At 34.5% G+C, this 19,784-nt stretch overlaps 1 protein-coding gene across 10 annotated transcripts in view; it reads left to right on the top strand.

Annotated features, from left to right (window-relative positions):
• The window catches only part of Psi (P-element somatic inhibitor), a 146,531-nt gene extending 127,406 nt beyond the window's left edge, over positions 1 to 19,125 (top strand). For 9 of the 10 annotated variants that reach the window (XM_081743371.1, XM_081743417.1, XM_081743400.1 and 6 more), the window contains one exon: positions 16,963 to 19,125. The gene's annotated coding sequence lies outside the window, so the exon portion shown is untranslated. Of the gene's footprint in view, positions 1 to 15,505; positions 15,715 to 16,962 lie in introns of all 10 variants that reach the window. The other variant, XR_014128785.1, reaches the window with a different exon arrangement.
• The last annotated feature ends 659 nt before the right edge of the window (positions 19,126 to 19,784 follow it).

Below are 19,784 nucleotides of genomic sequence, written 5' to 3' on the forward strand. Positions count from 1 at the left end.
AAAGCAATTTCCTGTACTTGAATGTGCGTTTGAAGAATAAATTTCATTTTCCACATCCAAAATTGTCACGTAAAGATGAATATACTTTTGTTCATCTGTTTCGATAATTTTAAAGAAGTGGCGGATACTGATAAGTACAATAAAATGATGAATGCCAATTTCAGTTTCTCATTTACAGCACAATGTATCTATTAAGTTTATTAGTGAATGTACTGAGAATACGCAAAATACAGGCGCTAATGCACTTTTGTCCACACGATAGTACATTTACTTCCCATGGATGGGTCCTAACAGAGGTCCTTTACACTTAGACCTATATCATAGGAAATTCTGAGGGGTGCCAGATTTTTTATTTTCCAGAGTTGGCAACCCTATTTGAATTCCGCTGTAAGCTTATGTGAACCCTTTCCAGCATACTCTGGTTGTTGCATAATAACACCAAGGCAAAACAAACTTATTGCTGTCCATATGTGATATAAATACATAGAACAAATTATTTAAACCAAAAAAAAAAAAAAAGGTTTAAACAAAAAGTTTTGTTTTTTGTCAATAAAAACCATGGTTTTTGCCAACCCTGCTTCGTGTACAGAGTTAGCTAGCCTTTGATTCGTGTAACACTCTGGTTGCGACCCTTACCAGAAGATTAATCCGCTACCGGCTACAGAGGAGGCCTTATTAGATGTAATTCTATGTAAATCAGTTTTATTTTCCGAGAGAATAATGTTGCCCATATGACATGAGACTACAGTAATTTTTGTCACAAACTGCTTCTGTGAATGGTGGAAATTGCGGATCTCACTAAACGCCCAAGCAATGATGTTGAAAGTATGTGATAAATCTGCAACCATAAATGGGTCAATCCATTTTCGGTTGTTTGATTTTTAATTTTTTTTTTTTTTTTTAATGTACTATTACCATATACATTAGCAGCACAAAACCATTTTAAAAAATTTGGACCCAGCCTGTTTGTGGGTGGCGGCCAGTTTTGTTGAGCAACGTGTGTCAATTAGTGACTTTGCAGACGTTAGCGTAAACTTTATTTTAGGACCGAATTATTGCAACAAACTCAGTTTTCTTCAGTACTCTCTCTAATTTTTTCTCAGGATGAAAACGAAGAAAAAAAAAAAGCTCCGTAAGTTTAGTATCGAGAAAGTGAACAAATTTTACTTTTTAGAGTTGAAGTTTGAGGTGAAATATCAAATTTGATTTGATAAGTAGGCATATTATTATCATCAGTATAGCCAGAGTAACAACAATGATGAAGGCTTCCTACAATTTCTGTAATTTTAAAAAATTCATAATTTTCGTGAAGTTTGAATTATCCCTGGAGAAAATTTATTTTATAACAGGATATAGATCTTTATACGAGAAAACTGTGGTAAAAATTTCAAATTTGATATTTGACTGTGAATGATGTTTTGAATTTGACTAATTACCATGAATTTTCGCCTTAACTATTTTCTTTTTCAAAATACTAACTTGTACAATAGACATACTTTAATTGCTATTCCCTATATATACGTACACTCATGTCCAAAATGATTGTCGCATGTCTATAACCGTATTCTTATAAGAATATAATTTGATAATGATTTTTCAGGGTACTTTTAATCAGTAGCGTAGCGTGGTATTTCGAAATGGGGATGCCAAAGTTAGTCATTTGTGCTATATGCTAGGGGGCCCAATCGACACAATTTAAGATCTCTTTGTATCAATAACTACTCATAATAATTGGTTTGGGGTCAAAAAATTTAGGAGGCCAGGACCCCCTAATTACGGACCTGGCGGGGCATACAGAAGCAAATGCGTGGATTACCTTAGAAGCCAATAAGCAATTGTCTCTGCTCCTTCTTGTGCCACTAGCTTTGTGACGAGAAAACTTGGCCCCACTGTTGTGTAAACATTGTCTTCAGTATAGTTTCCTGTATTTCTCTCTCTCGTGGACTGCTTTTTTTCTCCGCATACCATACTTCAACTGTAAATATACAGTAGATATTTAGATACTGAAGGGCCCAGCAATCTTTGCAAGGGGCAGGGGTTCTGGCTCTCTTGGTCTACCAGATCGGTTACCGTGATTTGCAGAATGATTTATATTTATGCTTTTGTGTGTGAACCACCTCAGAGTTTCTGACTACGCCACTGAGACATACTATGTATTTATGATGAAGATTAATAATATGTCTTTAATTATGATTACAACACGATGCATTTAATAACCGTTAAAGCATAACTATTTTTATACTATCATTTACATAAACGACATGCTTCAAAAAGACGTTGAACTAACCATTTCTGTTTTGTTCTATTTCCTTGACATTAGCGCTCGTACGTTCTGTACAGAAACTATAGCTTAGTTCAAAATCGATGGTAATACTTGCGAATACGCCAGCTTGTATCTAAAGCAAATGTATGGTTGAAAGGGATGGGGAGGAGTAAGAAACAAGTAGTTGAGCATGTGCATTCGACAGAAAGCAGACGAAAACCCCGATGCTTGCAGTAGGCCTGGAAGCCAAGGAACATGGCATACGACATAGGAAAGACTGAAAATGTGCACCTGAATGACGCGCATGCGTAGATTCTGCTTGTCAAAGTAAGGCGAGAGAGCGCATTCAGAAGATTGCAGTGGAAATGTTTGCTTGTAATTATCACAATTTATATATAAAATGAAATACGTACTTTTTCTTATTAACAGGGGATGCCGGGCATACCGGCGTTCCCTTATGCTACGCCGCTGCTTTTAATACTGATACTATGTGTATAATCGGGAAATGTATATTTGTGGTGAATTTCATAGCAAAAGAATTATAAGTACGAAAATTAGAATGAGTAAAACAAAACTTTGCTAAATGGACAATAAATTTTTATTTTCGTTTTATTGTTTTTATTTACTGCTCTTTTGACATGAAATTTGCCACATACATGTGTTTGCCGATTGTACACATGCTAACATTGTAAGAAATACCGGACGAATTCGTTATCAAATTATATCCCTACAACATACTTATAAACATGCGACAATAATTTTGGACATGAGAGTACATTATTTATATATATGTTGTGTGTATATATATATATATATATATATATATATATATATATATATATATCCTATCTGGCCAAAAGTATCCGGATACCCTTCCGAAGAAGTTGATCAGGCCGGTGATGTCAAGTGGCGCGTGACTGAAAGCGAGAACAGTATCGGGTGCAGTGTAAAAATTCAACGATGCGATCGTGCTACAATGAGTAAGTCTACAGAGCTCAGTGACTTTGATCATGGCGTGATAGTGAGATGCGACTGTAGTGGGGAAATTGTTCGTCAAATTGCGGACATGCTACAGAGGCCGAAATCCACTGTGGGGGGTTAATAATGAAATGGAAACGTCGAGCCGAACATGAGTCCCCAAAATGCGAAGCGTCGATTGCAATAGTGCAAAGCTCACCGACGTTGGATATGTGGAAATGTGTTCTGTGAAGTGACGAATCCCAGTATACAATCTGACAGTCCGATGGACTGGTCTGGGTGTGGCGAATGCCCGGCCGACGCTTCTGCAATGATACATTGTGCCGACTGTGAAGTTTGGTGGCAGCGTCATGGTGTAGGGAGTTTTTCATGGTTGGAAGTGGGTCTCACGTGGGAAATAGAATTGTAAACAGGGACTCTTAAGAAGTATCTGGACATTCTGGATAATGCTGCTCTCCCGACTCTGTGGTATTATTTCGGGGAGGGCTCATTTCTCTTTCAGCAGGATAACTGCCCGTCACACATCGGGACTTATACAGCCATGATTTGACGAAATGAGCTTCACACTATTAATATCTGGCTCAGGCTATCGGACTTAGTGTCAGTGGGTGTCCGGATACTTTTGGCCAGATAGGATATATATTAAGAAGAAATATTTATCTGTTAACCTTAGTCATAAAATTGAGAAAAGAATTCGGATTATTATTATTATTATTATTATTATTATTATTATTTGAATTACTTAAAACAGCCATGCTTATTTCTTCAATATTTTGTTAATGCTATGTGACCTACTTCATTCTCTTGTAAGATGTGATATATTTTTAATAGGTTCCTATACAGAAACACTAGCAAACTTCTAAAATAAGCCTGGGTCCCGCAGGATAAAATTGCACATACACATTATTGTTCTTTAAACTGAGTTGCCGAACCTCTGACAACCATCACTGTCCATTCTATAAGAGGTATTAACCTATTATCTTAATTATAAAATTGAGAAAAAAATGATTTTTTTTCCCCCCTAATTTTGATGACGGGCGGAACAAGCATGCTTATTTCTTCAATGAGTTTTTGTGGAAAACTGTGAGCCTGATCCATAGCGGTGATATTTTTTCTTAGAATAGTTTACTAGGTGCCCATACATGATCACTAACATCTTAAATGACCTTCTTTATTCTGCGTGATGATAAAATCGTACATACACATCATTGTTCTTTAAACAGAGTTGTTCACCCGCTATGAAGTCAAGATCAGTTTGAAAATAACAGTCTTTGTAAACGCTAGTTTTTGTGTTAACATAGCACCTAATTTTTCTGAAACGCCATTAAATTTTTCTTGTGTGACGAGCAATAGGTAACAGCTTTAATGTTCGCTTTGCAGAAACCGTACATTCTCTTTACACTAAGGCTTTTGATCTATTCTTTGCAAACTGACTTGACTTCACAATTTATTGTGCATCCTATTACATCCCATAGTCTTGCCATACAAGATGCAAGGTAATCCAAAATCTGTTTGGTGGTTGCAAATATTTGGAATCTTGTTTTTTATATTGACTGACAGTTCCATCCGAAAAGTAAATAATCCTTTCAACTTAGGCACATCCTCTTTATATAATTTGACATGAGTTTGAAATTTATGAATAGTTTGTGGGATGTTCTATATAGTCTTTTAGGATACATATTAGGTAACATAATTCTTTATCTGTTGTACTTATTCTTAATTCAATTACAGCAATCAGTCTTGTTTCCCAATGCTCTTTTTCATGCTATTTTTAATACCTAATTTGTGATTGGCTATCAATTTTTTTTTTTTTTTTTTTTTTTTTTTTTTTTTTTTTTATGTTGGAAGAAAGTGTAAATCATCCAGCATTAAAGCAGAAGTAACAAATTAAAAGTATGTGATATGTGATACAATCTGGCACAGTATTTAGTTCAAAACAAATGATTTGAGAGTGGCGTAAATATTTTTCGTGCTGTTTTTTGAAAATTCATAACTTTGTTCAATCAAAGTTGGAATTTCTACTAGCTCTCTTGTATTATTGTTATATAGTCCATATCCCAAAAGATATCGTACTTCAGACTACAAAAATTACAAAATTTCTAATTTTATATTATAAAAATTGTAGGAAGCATTTATCAATGTTACTGTAGCTATAATAAGTATAGTACCATACGTACTTAACAGTAAAAAAATCAGCTTTGATATTTGTTTCGTTATAAACTGAAGCTCTAAAAAGTGGAATTTGTTCACTTTCTCGATACTAAACTTACGGAGCAATTTTCACCTATTAGGGTTCAATTAAGGCTTTTCACGCTAGGAGACGAAATTAAAGAAGAGAAAGTTGTGTAAAATATTGTGTTGCAAGGTTTTAAAACAATTCGATCCTAAGTTTACGCTAACGTGTGCAGTCATTTACATTTACTTTCATTGATTGGCAGCCGCTACTCAACAAAAGTGTCCACTCAAACCAGGTGGGATTAAAAGTTACAAAAACCAGTTTCGTGCTGCCAATGTACATAATAGTATATTTAAAAATATGTAAATAAATCAAGCGGCTCTCATTGTATCACGTTATATTTATTAAGCCAGATTCAGCCTTACAAGTTACATGACAAGGATGTTTTTCGTGTGTATACAGGAGTAATTTATCGCATCATAAAACTAGTTGTTACTTTCGGAGGGATGTTCAGGTACATAGAGGACCACTAACACAATTAATTTCTACAACATAGCTAGGTTTAAAAATTCATTTGTTTTGCATTTTTAATGTTGTTCTTTGTTTTAGTATGTGCTATGTTTTTTCTGTAATTTTTAGCGTATAAATAGCTAATTAGGTTTATTTCCGCTATGTTGCAGCTAACATCAATATCATCTAGCATAGTTCTGTTTATATTACTGTTATAGGTATAGAATATGTAATGGAATCCGTACTTTTGAATATAAGCTAAAGTAAATACGTGCTTTATTTCTCGTTGATAATTTACGTGTATATACGTATCTTTATAGCTGGCTTTACCAATTTTGTTACAATAAATTCAATAGAACCTCATAAATTAATTACTATGCATATCATGTGCTTTTGGAAAACAACCTTTAGTATACGGTTTAATACAGTTTTACATGATATTTATCAAATTAACCAATATATGTCTCAATAATTGTTTGAAGTATTTGCATAATCGGAAATTCACTCCAACCTCACAATAGCATAATTGCATACAATTACGTGTATTATTTGACAATGTTTTTTGACCTAGAAACACTAGGACTACTTTAAACGTTCGAATATCTCAAAAGTTAGGAGTCAGGCTAAAGTGATTGTCCTTTTAAAAATTAGTGTATAAGTCGACACATTTACTTTAGTTGCTTGAGTATCATTTAAAGGAAGAACCGAATGAAATCATTGTTTTAATTTCGTTTTAAACTTTTAAATAAATTCTAACAGGAGAGAGAGGTAACGAACTCATGGACAAGTTCTTTGAAAGCAGTGGTATGTAGAACAATTAAGTGGTATAATCGTAAAACATTAAAATTTTATTTATTTGTACATAATTTTGTTTAATTTTGTGAATATATGTCCATGTTGTAAGTCCAGTGCTTAAAATTTTTTTGTAGGTTAATTTAAAAAATAAAACTACTTCAATATACGAGTGATAACAAAACAGGAGCAAAATAGCTGCTTAAATAATAGTGTTCTAATGTTAAGTCGCCAAAACGTGATGTATTTTGAACTGTTTCAAATGTCGTAACGCAGTTCAGATGGACTTGGATAGTAGATTCAAAATTTGGTCTGCTTTTCGTATTACGACCATTCGAGGGAAAGAAGATTTTCTAATTAGAACAGCAATGAATCGATTCAATGCTCACTGATACTTTTAAATTTTGAGTAAATTTTTCTACATCCAAAATTGTTCATTATGTTTTGTGTATGATCTGTTAGATTCCATCAACAATCATTACTATTTATACATTTTCGGCTTCTGTCCTCTGTGTAGCTATCATCAGATTAGTACGAGGCATTTAAAAGCAGGACCATAAACAAGGGCTTCTCGTATTATGTCTCGCATTGTATGACAAAACATTCTAGTAAGCTTGCTGTTTTATCCCTATTGGACATTATACATCTACTGTATTACTATAGAGTTGCTCTTTGTTCTGAGCGTATTAGAGGTGTACCGCATTTCACATCATAAATTGTTAGAATATCGTATCAGCTTTGCTGCAAAGTGCTTATAGGCTCATATTATGTGCATTACCTAATTAAACGTTACTAAGAACATTCATAGCGTTCGTCTACATTAGGTTTTAAGACCCAAGAAATAGATTTATTATATCCGAAGGCTGCCGGAGAAGTTTCTGCGAACTACTACTAATAGTAGTGCTAATGTTTCAATATTACAAAATTCGGAAGAATAAAGCTTTTCTGTATTGAAATTTTCATTATTTATCTTTCGTAAGTTTGAAACTACCTTAAAAACAGCTGTTTCAGGCAACAAATTGCTTACCACGCAACTTATTGTTGTGTGGAAAAAACAAGCCGCCGTTAAATGTTAATTGAAGTGAGTACGAACAAGGAGTCGTTAATTCGACATTTTTACTGAAAAAAAAAATCAACAATTTGGTATGCTGAGTGGAAACTGGCGTTGTGCTGAAGAATACTACGATGATTTGAGTTTGTTTTACTAAATTCATTGGCGACCTCTGACAAAGAAATTGTCCGCTCAGTATTTACAGTGCTTCGATCTTCCAAAGCTATGGTTGCTGCTGTCTAGTATAACTGAAGATACAAGCAACCATTTGCGTGGCGGCACTCCTTGAATGAACATTATTTTTTTAGTCTTATTTTGAAACACCCAAACAGTTTATTGCTGTTAGTTCGGGTTCGTGTGAATAAATGAAGTTTCGTTCCCTGTAACGTTGTAGTGTAAAAAATTTGACAGCCTCGGTTGAATATATATATATATATATATATACTAAGTTGCTTGATGCATTGCTTCGGTGTTGATCTAAATTTGAAATCATAAAAAAGCAGTTGCCCAAAGTGTTCACGAGAAACTTTTCACAATTCTCGCACAAAGTATTACTACTACTACAAATTGCTGTGAAAAAGAAACGAATGGCTCTAACAAGAATAATTTAAATATAGGAAAGTATATTCTTCCGAACTTTATAATAGTAGAACATTAGCAACACTGTAAGTAGTTGTTCACAGAATTTTTTTCGAGCAATCCTCGTATAATGAATCCATTTTACAATAAGAACCTGATTTTCGCAATCCCGTGTGTGCATAATATTGAATGCATTAATCTTTCACGCAAAATTGGAAGTAACCATTGTCAGATGACCTGAAAGGCTCTAGAAAACATTTCTTCGTCGTCATTGTATTCTCACATTATGGTTTTCGTAAGGCTTATTTACAATACTTCGTTACTTTTTTCGTCTCAGCGTCTTCAAAGTTGGAAATACGACTCATACGACTGTGCAAAGAATACCTTACTGTGCAGAATTCAAACATTGGTTAGTGTGTGAAATCTTCGGTTGTTGTTTTACTAGCAGTCAATATAAATGAGAGAGTCAATATAAGTAAATTGTTATATATTAAAAGCGTACACACTCACAATGTAATGTTTCAGGTCAGTTTACTTTATTGTACACATGAACAACTTAGAAACCATGTGTAATTGAGGAAGTGTATATGTATAATTACGTGGAATAGTCTTCCGGACACATCTTATAAACGTGACGTAAATTTTCATTAGCACTGCGAAGTCCATTACACACATGGACGTTATTCATGTATACACTGTATTGTCTTCAATAAAATAGGAGTGAGTACCTTATTTATACAATTCTGGATTGATTAAATTGGAGTATGTTTGTAGCCTATAATATTAAAATAGAGGATATTATTTATAAGGTATAATATGGAAAACTATTATTAGTATTTCACTTAATTCCCGTTTTTGCCCGTTATATCCCTGGTCATATAGAGATTTCTTGTAATACGTGATAATTTCCGTATTACATTTTTTCAATCCATTCACAAACATAATGACTTTTTAGCTCTGCTTCAGTTGGTGTTTTCTTGCAGTTGCAGTGCAAGATCTGTTAGTTTCGTGAAATCTCATGAAATGTCTGTGTAGCTGGTTGTCAATAATTTTATCGGTTAAAATTATGGAATACTAGTGTATTTTCTTAGTTTATATAATGTGAATTTTCACCAAACCCTATAACTTGAGATTGCGGTTGAAGCACAGCTGAAGGAGTCGGTACACTTGTGATAATTGATTGGCGACAGACTTCGGAAAATGTTATATCAGTATAAAATAGACTACAACCTTCGTCCCAAAAGTTTCTGAACTACATGAAATTAGTAACGTTAATGAACCGTATTGCCTTTGAAGTAGTCTTCTTCCGCAGCGATACAACCAAGGCTCATTTAGAAAAGGAATGGAAAGCTTCAGACCGCGGCATCTGCTCTAAGTAGGTCGAGGCTTCAGACAACTTTAATGGGAAATTTCTTTAAATTTTTTTGTCAAGTACTTTAATTAAATTAAGCAATATTAAACAATGTCAACTTTTTTTTTTTTTTTTTAACTTGAAATAAAGGCTCAGATTTCGTGGATTTTCTCAGGAGTTTTTTCAGTTTTTAAAGTAAAATTTTTAATTTCACTTTGAATAGTTTAACAGTTAACTTACTGTACTTTCTGTATAGAGTACCTTAGTTCCTTTGACCTTACTTTTAAATATTGATTGGATTATTATTTTTCGTCACATCAGTTCCACAAATTTCAGATTGCATTTATCGAAAACCTGTTAAAAGTGGTAATTTGCCTTGCATTTGAACTTCGATATTCTTCCTTACGGGCGTTGTCAGGTCGTGACCGCAGTGTAGTCAAGTAGCATTGATGAGTGTTCCTTGGGTTAACAGATTTTTGATGTAACAAATCATGAGAACTGAAATATATTCAATTAATAAATGATAAACATCTGCATAATAAATGCAAGACTTAAACATATCCTCCTGAAAAGTTATATACAGTAAAACCTGTCTTCAACGGACCCTTTATTAAACGGAAAACTGTCTTAAACGGAAATATTTCACGGTCCCATGAATTTTGGAGAACAAAACGTTTAAAACTCCCTTCATTAAGCGGAAACTGTGTTACGCGGACAACGGGAAGAAAAATAAACATTTAACGGAAAATTCTGAGTTCCGGACTACAGCGTTTAAAAGATGCTTAGACATTCTGTGAGACATATACATTACACTGTATGCGATAAAATGATCGTTCTTTTGTTAAATATTTCTGAACAGTGTTGACCTTCTCCAACCACTACTCATATTCACGCCCACAAATTGTTCTTAATCCCCGCAACTTAATCAAGAATCATACGGAATGTCGGAAAGAAGTAAACGAGATAGAGGAAGAAGAGGAATACGATACCGAGTTCCAAGAAAAGTGTAGAATAAATACATATCAAGATTCTCTCAGAAGTTGAAAGGTACTGCAAAAATTTGCCTTACGAAAAAATGATTCTGATTCACTTAGTATAATTTCTTGGGCTAAAGTGTATGCGGAAAGTCAAGCAGCCAAGGAGCAATGTACACAGAAAACCCTGCTCGGCTATTAGAAAAATAAAGAAAACATGTGCAGAGCATATTTTGTATTCATTTTATTTATTTTATTTTATTTTGTATGTATGTATTTATTCGTAGAAGAAAGAAGTACTGTAATCGAACAATATACGTACAGCAATATATTTTCCCAGTATACCCCTTTATAAGCATGTATTTTTTTTTTTTTTTTTTTTTTTTTTAAAGAAAGGAAAAGTCTACCTCCACTAAGCGGAAACCTGATTTTAACGGAAATTTTTGCAGGCCCCGCTTGATTCCGCTAAAAACAGGTTTCACTGTATATATATAGTTAACATGCCAGTTGTGGACACAAAAAGATAATAAGTTAATTATATACTAGTCTTTCATGACTATATATTCATCACGACACAGAAGGAAGAAAAGGAAAGAAGTGCTCGGTCATAAAGATCATTGTGCTCCAGTTTTCTGTTTTCAGTCGTTTCTGTCTTTTTTTTCTATCTTCCTCTGGATGAAAGGTTGTTTTTATTTCGTGGTAACTAATTTGTTTCCCATGTCCGCTCCTGATTTTCTTGGTTCACTACAATTATTCAATGAACCTCATTATTAAGCATTAGTTTCTTTAAGCTGTTTATTTTCGAGGGATTTAGGAAAGTCTCCGGTGAAGAATAGTCATGAAGGAAAAGTAAGGAAGTGGACTTCGCGTCTGTGGCACACTCTCAACATACCAAAGTGGTTGTGGTACGTTAATCCATAGTACTTTCAGAGGCATAGAGAAACAAATTTTAAATTGAAGGTTTCTGTGGAAGAATATTTTATTTTTCAATACACGTGTGTGCCAAATGTAATATTCGTTGTTAACTACCACAGAGCAAAATTCAGGTAACTGCATACAATTGCAGAAACATAACTAATCACAGCGAGTGAGAATGTATGCAGTTTTTCAATTTGACAAATTAAGCCGAATCTAATAGAACTAAAATTAAGGTAGCTTTAGTGTCTTCTGTGGTCTTACTGGCTGTCATAATTTGAATTAATTTTAGTGTAACCCATACTTAAAGAAAATATGAGTGCGAAAAATGTTTCCTTATATATTCTTTTTGTATGATAATCACCTTTTGTAGTTGCAACATGTATATCAATTGAATACTAGCTTCAATTACCCGCTTCGCTGGGTTAAAATAAGAAAAAATAGTAATGTGTTCTGTTAGTCGCTTTTTAATGTTGCTAAAGCGCTGGATATAGATACCGTTCAACGTATCTAAATTAAATTAAATTGTGGAGACCTTAGAGTTGAAAGTCAGTCTGGTGCAAGGTTTAGGTTTCCATGGAACTAATTAGGTATTTGTCATTTATATACATTACTGTTTCGCAATAAATATTTTAATCATTAAAGCAACTCCTGAAAATTTTCAGGAAATTTAATATTTGAATGTACCTGGAATATTTGTAAGACGTTTGACAAGGCTGTCTTATGAATGGTATTCACCTTTTGCATCCTGTTAGGGAATCACTTAAAAAGTTGATGTATCCAAATTTTCGCTAATTGTCATTGTCAAGACAATATAGAGAAGAAAGAAAAGAAAGGTTGTAGGGATTAGGGTCCCTACCTTCACCCCTCCAAGCTCATTTAAAAAAAGAAAAAAAAAAGCTGAACAAATATAGAGAATAGCTAGTCATTATTTTAATGTACTTTTCATTTTTACCTTTTTCCATTGTGAATAAAATGGATTGAAATCTTTGGATCCCGTATATTGGCATGGTTTATACAGGGTACTGAAAATACTACCACCAGATGTCCGAAAGTAGTTATACAAATTAGTGTGGTGTGAAAGCTACACGCTGCAATTAGAGGCCCCTTATACGTTGTGGTATCGAATCCAACACGTCTTGGATATGTTCTTGAACTCGTTTACTACAAGACGTCCATAGGCTGATGAAGGATCATGACGAATGAAGCGGCTTCTAACTATTTATATAAAGTAGTGATGGACACTTCAGGCAAGCAGCAATGTCAGTCATAAGGAAGGGTGTAATATCAGCTCTGGACATCTTAAAACTTCTCTGATTTAGCGGTTACTGATGAGGTAGCTGTCAATACGGAGGGACAGATCACGTGTTGTACCCGAGGGCTTCCCATACCAGTACACGTGCCGCTTGATCTATGAGATTCGACAGCGTAGATTCCACTCACCTTGATAGCGTCTAATGCATATGTTGCATTCATTACAGAAGAGATTCAAGCGAGACTGTTCCAAAATACTACCGCCTGCCATGCAGCATGCCAGTAACGGTGTTTATGCGCCCATTGCAGACCAGTCATTCAGTTGGATCAAATGGAACCCTACACAAAGGTATATGTACCACCAGTCCGACATTTAGAAAACTCCAGCGCTGTGTAGTTCGGTTTCAACAATCGAACAAGATATCTGTTAACCCATATTGTAGTAACATTGCATTTTACAGTGCTTAAACTTCGTGCGTAGGTTCTTTTCTTCATTGCTGCCACATATGCATTACTGTCGTGGCTTTCCCGTACGCACAAGTATATCACGGTACAAAAATGTACCATCTCCTAGGCTGACCGTATGGCCTGTTCAAACGCAGTCGTCCATTTATAGCGCACTTCGACGTTGAAAAAGTATAGTACGCTTGCCCACTCTTTTTCTGTTCGCTTGTTAACTCTACCTAGCAGTAGTGTAAACTGCTATCCTGTGATATTACTCCGATTACCGAGAAGAGGGTTTTGCACAAACGCTACAACATTGAAATTATGGTTCGTAGGTCAAGACTGAGATTCACAGTGTAAGAATTCGGACACATTCTCATAATTCCCTGTTAATGCAGTTTTCATAAACAGGTAGTGCATTTTAAACCAGACTGCGTATCACAAGGATTTCCAGTTGTTAAGTCTTAAAATCCATTCTATAAGTACTGCGTGATTCCCATATATGGATATTTAAACTTTTTAGTAGTTCCTGTATAATCGCGGAACCACTTGAACTATTTCCATAGTTTTTAAGATAAGGCTCTTTTAAAACTGAGTTCTCACACGTTATGGTTGTAGTCTATATATATATGTGTGTGTGTGTGTGTGTGCGCGCGCCAAATTTAAAACTCAATCTGGAGTGTTATCTAATTTTCAACAAGTATGTATTAATTTATTTGAATTACGTTCAATGGACGCCCATAGAGTGACAAAGGAAGTAGACGTTGGTAGTTGACTATACTTATATTTTAAGAATTAATGACTGTTTTAGCAGCTTATAGATGTCACTTGCGTGACGTGAAATATTCGTAGATACTAGTTATCTCGTACATGATGCGACGCATTGTTTTATGCATATAATATTAAAGCACTGAAAAATATTTGTGTCGTCTTTAAAAGTATATAAAATACTAGTACAAAAACAGTTGAATGCATTGGTTATTTGGAAGTCAGCGTTCATGAGGCTTCAGGCCTTCCGTCTTCGTTGGGTGTTGCAGGTTGTTGGGAACCTTATTCGGGAATGAATGAAAGCTGACATTACTATAGTTTTAAAGTAACCTTTAATTTCATATAGTTGAAGGGCAAATTGAAAACTGGACAAGTAGTGTGAGTGACGAAGTAATCACCTTTGACAGCCAAAATTGAAGAATAGATGAAGTGCTATACAGCTCATCACGCAGAATGCACCACTGAGGAGGATGAAGATAGTGGAGATCCTAAAAACTCATGTAGCCTTGACTCGGGAACGAATTCCCCGTACACGATTCACCTCAGAACAAGAACGGAAGTTTGTCTTCATAATTATAGGATCTTCATTCGATGCTGTCATTTTGTTTGTAAGACATATCGGGAACACCATGTTTAGTCTGCTTCAGTGATGCTTAGTACGTATCATTATTGATTTTCAGAAGCGTCACAACGGATAAGCGTTGCGTCACAGTTGAGTAGTAAGTGAACGTGTAAATTCTTGGCCGCCTTGATGCTGAGGTTTTCAGGAAACATTGCCGTGAAATGGTACAGGCAATCCGGAAACTTTTGGGAGAAAAGTTGTATTTTTAATACTGAGGAAGGTTTTGAGATTTTGAGTGGACTTCAGATTCGTAAAATAGAGATCGTTGAGTATAATCACTAAAATATTTCTATTTTATCTGTACCTAGGATGAAACAAGTAACTGAAACTATGTACACACATGCTTGAAAACTTCTCCGTGAAACCATAATTAGATCATCAGTTGTAGCAAATATGATCATATCCTGTATCCTTTCCCTGTAATGAAAGTTAGAAATTCAGTATTATCATTCTTTGTATCATAATTAAAATCTTAACTGGTAGTAATAATGAAATATACTATAACATATAAATAACCATTTTTTCGGATTTTTTTAAATATGTAGAACATTCCATTGATTATCCTGTTATAAATTCAATATTCTGCTGTCATTTAATAAGTTACAAAAATTTGTATGATGAAATACTAAGCCACTTCTAAGTCGTTCTATGCATTGCTAAGGGGAACTTGTTCATGGGTTTCATGGTATTTCTTTCCTGGTATTGATCTTAATCTGGTGGCTTCTGCTTATGTCTGTTGATAATTCACCGAACCTACATTTCGATGTCTGCCTTGTATATATAGTAACACTAGTGCAATTGACTAGATGCCTGGGCCTTTTTTCTCAGCAACCAGAAACTCCATCCAGGGCAACAAGTAACAGCTGCTTAATGACGACTGCACGTTGGTAACGAGAGCAGCATCTGTTATTAGCCCTGAACGACCATGTTCAGTGATGGCTGGTGTTGTTAGGAATCTATTATGCGAAGAACAAACTGCGTCGATAGTTCCTATCTGGAATCAGCTGTTGGTATCTCGAAAATAAAGCATCGTACGGGTGAGTTCAAACCAATGTGAATTTTTCTGTGCTGTTGTGATTTAACAGAACACCAGAAAGCAAGAGTAGAAATTTTGTACGTATAATTATCCTGATATCAGTACACAAATACTTGTGTAAAGTGCTCACCCTTTAAGTATGTTCCATTATTATTATTGTTACTATGTTCTCATTCTGTTTGCCTGAGTATGAGTGAAAGGTTACAAATGGAGGGAATATTGCAACCTGCGACTACATTTTTACTAATGTAATAAATAATGTTCACTTATATATAGCATACACTTTTACGAAGAATATTTAATGAAATGCTAAAATCATTTCCAAGGAAATCCAGAACTTAAAACTAATTAAAGTGGTGTTACATATGATCAAACCCTATTTCTCAGCAGAAGTTGTTTTTGTGGGATGAAATATATTTCCTTTGTGGGATGGGAATAACTGCTTGCGCAATATCACTGTTGGAACATTTTATTTTAGAAAAGAAACATAAAGGCGAAAAGTATAAAACATTAAGGTTGCAGATATTCTTTCTTATAATCTTTCGTATTTCGTCCCTGTTTCCCCAAACAGTTTATTCCAACTTCATAATGGAATTTGTAATGGATAACATTGATATTATATATATATTTGCGATCATTGACATCATATCCGAAGCACATGCTGATGTGTAAAAAAATAAACTAACTTATACGTATCTTAGTTGATTTGTCGGTTCGTTTACAGACAATCCTGTATCTGATTGTGACACTGTTTTATTCTACTTTTGTCATTATTTTCATTGTACAAATACAGATATTGAATTTAACTTAACTATTTGCATCACGTATAATATTTATGATATAAATAATGTAATTTACTATTTATGGTGCCTGTATTCCAAATACATGTAAGATTTTGTAGAATTCTTGGTGTGAGATATGGTTTTGGTTTAATGGCTTGAATGCAATTTTTGGTTCTTGCTGTGCCCTTATTTATTAGCTAGGTGGGTATCATGGAAATGGAAAGCAAAAGCATCATCTTGCCATAAATCAACACGTGACCTTTGTACTCATGGTAGAATCAAGATGGCTACCTAATCAGTATTAGGATGGCCATTTGGTGAGTATAGGAGGAGGTAAGTTTGTATATAGTGTGTACTGTCAAATAAAATGATGAAAACGGTAAGCGGATCTAACTTTTTGTATTTCAGGTTCTTCTATAATGTAAAACTGAATATCCATAAATGCTGTGTTTTTATGTTTTTTTCAGATATTTTCCCATGGTTGATCCCAGATTCTCCATCAATATGTGATTCTTCATTATGGTGTGTGCCCCCCAAAAAGAATGTATTTGCAAGTTGATGTTCCCATTTATTAGATTAAGATGTAATACTTGATCATATGAAGGGAACAGTGTTAATAGTACTAGTGTATCAAGAGATAGTTAAGATGGTATACGTAATATACCTTGTGCTTGTGTAAAGTCAGGATATGTTTATTAAACATGTGACTTAACATTGCATTTTGCCAGCAGTGCTTTTCGTTCACTTCACTCGTCTATGGTTGCACGTCGAGAAAAAACTTTGTAGAGATGTTCATAGTATATTTGAAGAGCGTATTATGAAGGCAAAACATGTCTTCGGTCGTTGTTCTGTGCATGTACGTTTTACATTTCCTATTCAGTAATTGTATAGGGTTTAACCTTAGTACAAAACTACACAAAACGCAAAAATAACTAAGGGATGGGTGGTAGGGAAGGGGATATCTTACTGCCCATGGACGGCGCTGGGATCATTTTTCATTTTCTGAATTTAAATTTCGCTGTAATCTTAAGGAGAAAATCCATGACTGGCTCCAATTTTATCAGATAACTTACTAAATAAATAGATAAAGTAGCCTATTGTATTTATCACCTGTGTGTTTTGGTTAGAAATTTGATTTGTTGTATGTCATTAATATTACTTGTGTACTATTGAGGTATTTTAATATATATTATATGTTTTCAGTATAAACATTCCTTTGATATATCCGTATAAATTTGTGCTTTTGAATTTTTCATACCACTCAATTGCTTATTGTCATTCATTGATTATTTATATTTATTTCAAAGTCTGGTTGTTTTTATTGTTCTGATCCTAATATTTCCAGTTCATAAATGGCCAGCTCCAAACAAAGGAAGGAAAGATCTCTTTTCCTGGGCTCGTTAGTTGATAAAACAAAATTTTTGCTACTCTGTCTTTCTCTTTCTTTCTATTTTCAATTTTTTAAATGTTTTGTAGCAACTTGATTGATACCTCGTACTATTTGCATCATGTACGTGTTTAAATACTGATATGCAATTGTATGTTTCCCTACATGTACAATGACATCTCATTTAATTAAATACTTTAGCAGTGTTTAAATGCATGCTATGTGCTGCGCGTAATTCATACCGTATGCAGGAACGTTTCTTCTAGTTTTATTTTTCAGGCATCTGTGAAGGGGGAGAGCGACTAGTCGTGGTGGCTTGAAACTACTGGTACAGGGCAAAATTACATATTTTTATACTTACAATGTACTATTTTAAATAACAAGATTTATGTGTTCATATATAAATTCCATAAATGATTTTGAAAATGTTAGTGCAAATAGTTAATATTAGCCCCTTACTACATCAATGATGACGTATGTTTTTATTTTATGCACTTTGCCAATAAATTGATAGATTACTAAAGCATCTTTCTTTCATGCGTTTTGTTTCCCCGTTTTCAGCAGAATCTGCATTTAAAAATGGATAGCCAGTCATGGTTGGTTTCTCGCTCGATACAGTGAAGATTGGATGTTGATATTAGTATTCCTTTGTCTCTAGAAATTTTTTATTCTGTTACTTTAGTAATTTTCTTGTACCTGCGTTGTTTAGTTTTTCTCTATCAAATTAGCATTCTTTTGTCATGCTTGTATTGCTATACTTTATTGCATATGTCGAGGGCTATTGCAGTTTGAATATTGGATGTGTTTGTGCTGCTGAATGTCATTCCAGGGCAGAAAATTACATAATAGGGGAGGGACATGGGCCAAGAATACAAAGAAGAGGAACATCAAGATGGTAACGACAAAGGAGTTGTGTGTGTGGGGATGGTTACTCCTCTGTTTGAGACTGTCGTCGTCCAGATGTACGTGTATCAAATCTCAGCGCCCACTTGGGATGGTACAACTGCAGTCCTGGGTCAAGTGCGTCCATAATACGAAAGAAACATATTATTGTGAAGTAATCACTACATTCCAAAACAAAACCCTACAACCTGGATGGTGCATAAGTGACACTGAAGGCAAAGGAGGGTGGGGGGTAGGGAATGGGTTGAAATGTGATTATTCACACACTGTAAGGACGTATTTTATTGTAAACATTTATGTAACATCCTGTCACTAATAAAAAAGAACTTTAAACTCTGAACTGTTGGTTTCCAAGTTTTATTCATTATTTTCACTGTAATTTGTGATTCATCATTTAAGTTTAATAAAGCCTGTAGAGATTAGCCATATATATTGCTAGAGTAAGTGAAATGGTTAAAAGAGAAAAAGATTAGCATTTAATCAGTTTACAAATCAACTACGATTCTACGTTTCAGTGAGTTCACTTTTATGAAACTGTTAAGTTTTGAGAGTGCAAAACAGTGAGAGGAGTGCCTTCAGAAAAGGCAGGAGAGAGAGATATTACGAAGTATAATGGAGGATTACATGTATACCATATAAATCTATAGTGTGGTAAATAATGAACTCGTTGATTACTTCTGGTGTTTTCCTTAATACAGTTTGTCCATGAAAATCAAGAGCAATTGCTCAGATGTTTCTAAAAGGGTCGGACATTTGGTTCGTGCTGTTAGCTTGTGAATTTTGAATTTACAGTATTAATATGATCATCGTGTTCAGACCGACAAGGGCTCACAGCCAACTATTGTGTGTCATTGCTTCTCTGAGAATAGTTGTACTCAAGGTCATAAGGTGAGGAAAGAGCAGCAGTCAGAACTTCTGGGCTTCCATCAGAGTTGTTAGAACTAAAAGTAATTTATTATCCAAATGATTGTATTCTGCCAGTCATCTAAAATAAGTTCT

This window comes from Thermobia domestica, chromosome 2 (genome assembly GCF_964235325.1).
Source record: "Thermobia domestica chromosome 2, izTheDome1.hap1.1, whole genome shotgun sequence".
Lineage (NCBI taxonomy): Eukaryota > Metazoa > Arthropoda > Insecta > Zygentoma > Lepismatidae > Thermobia > Thermobia domestica.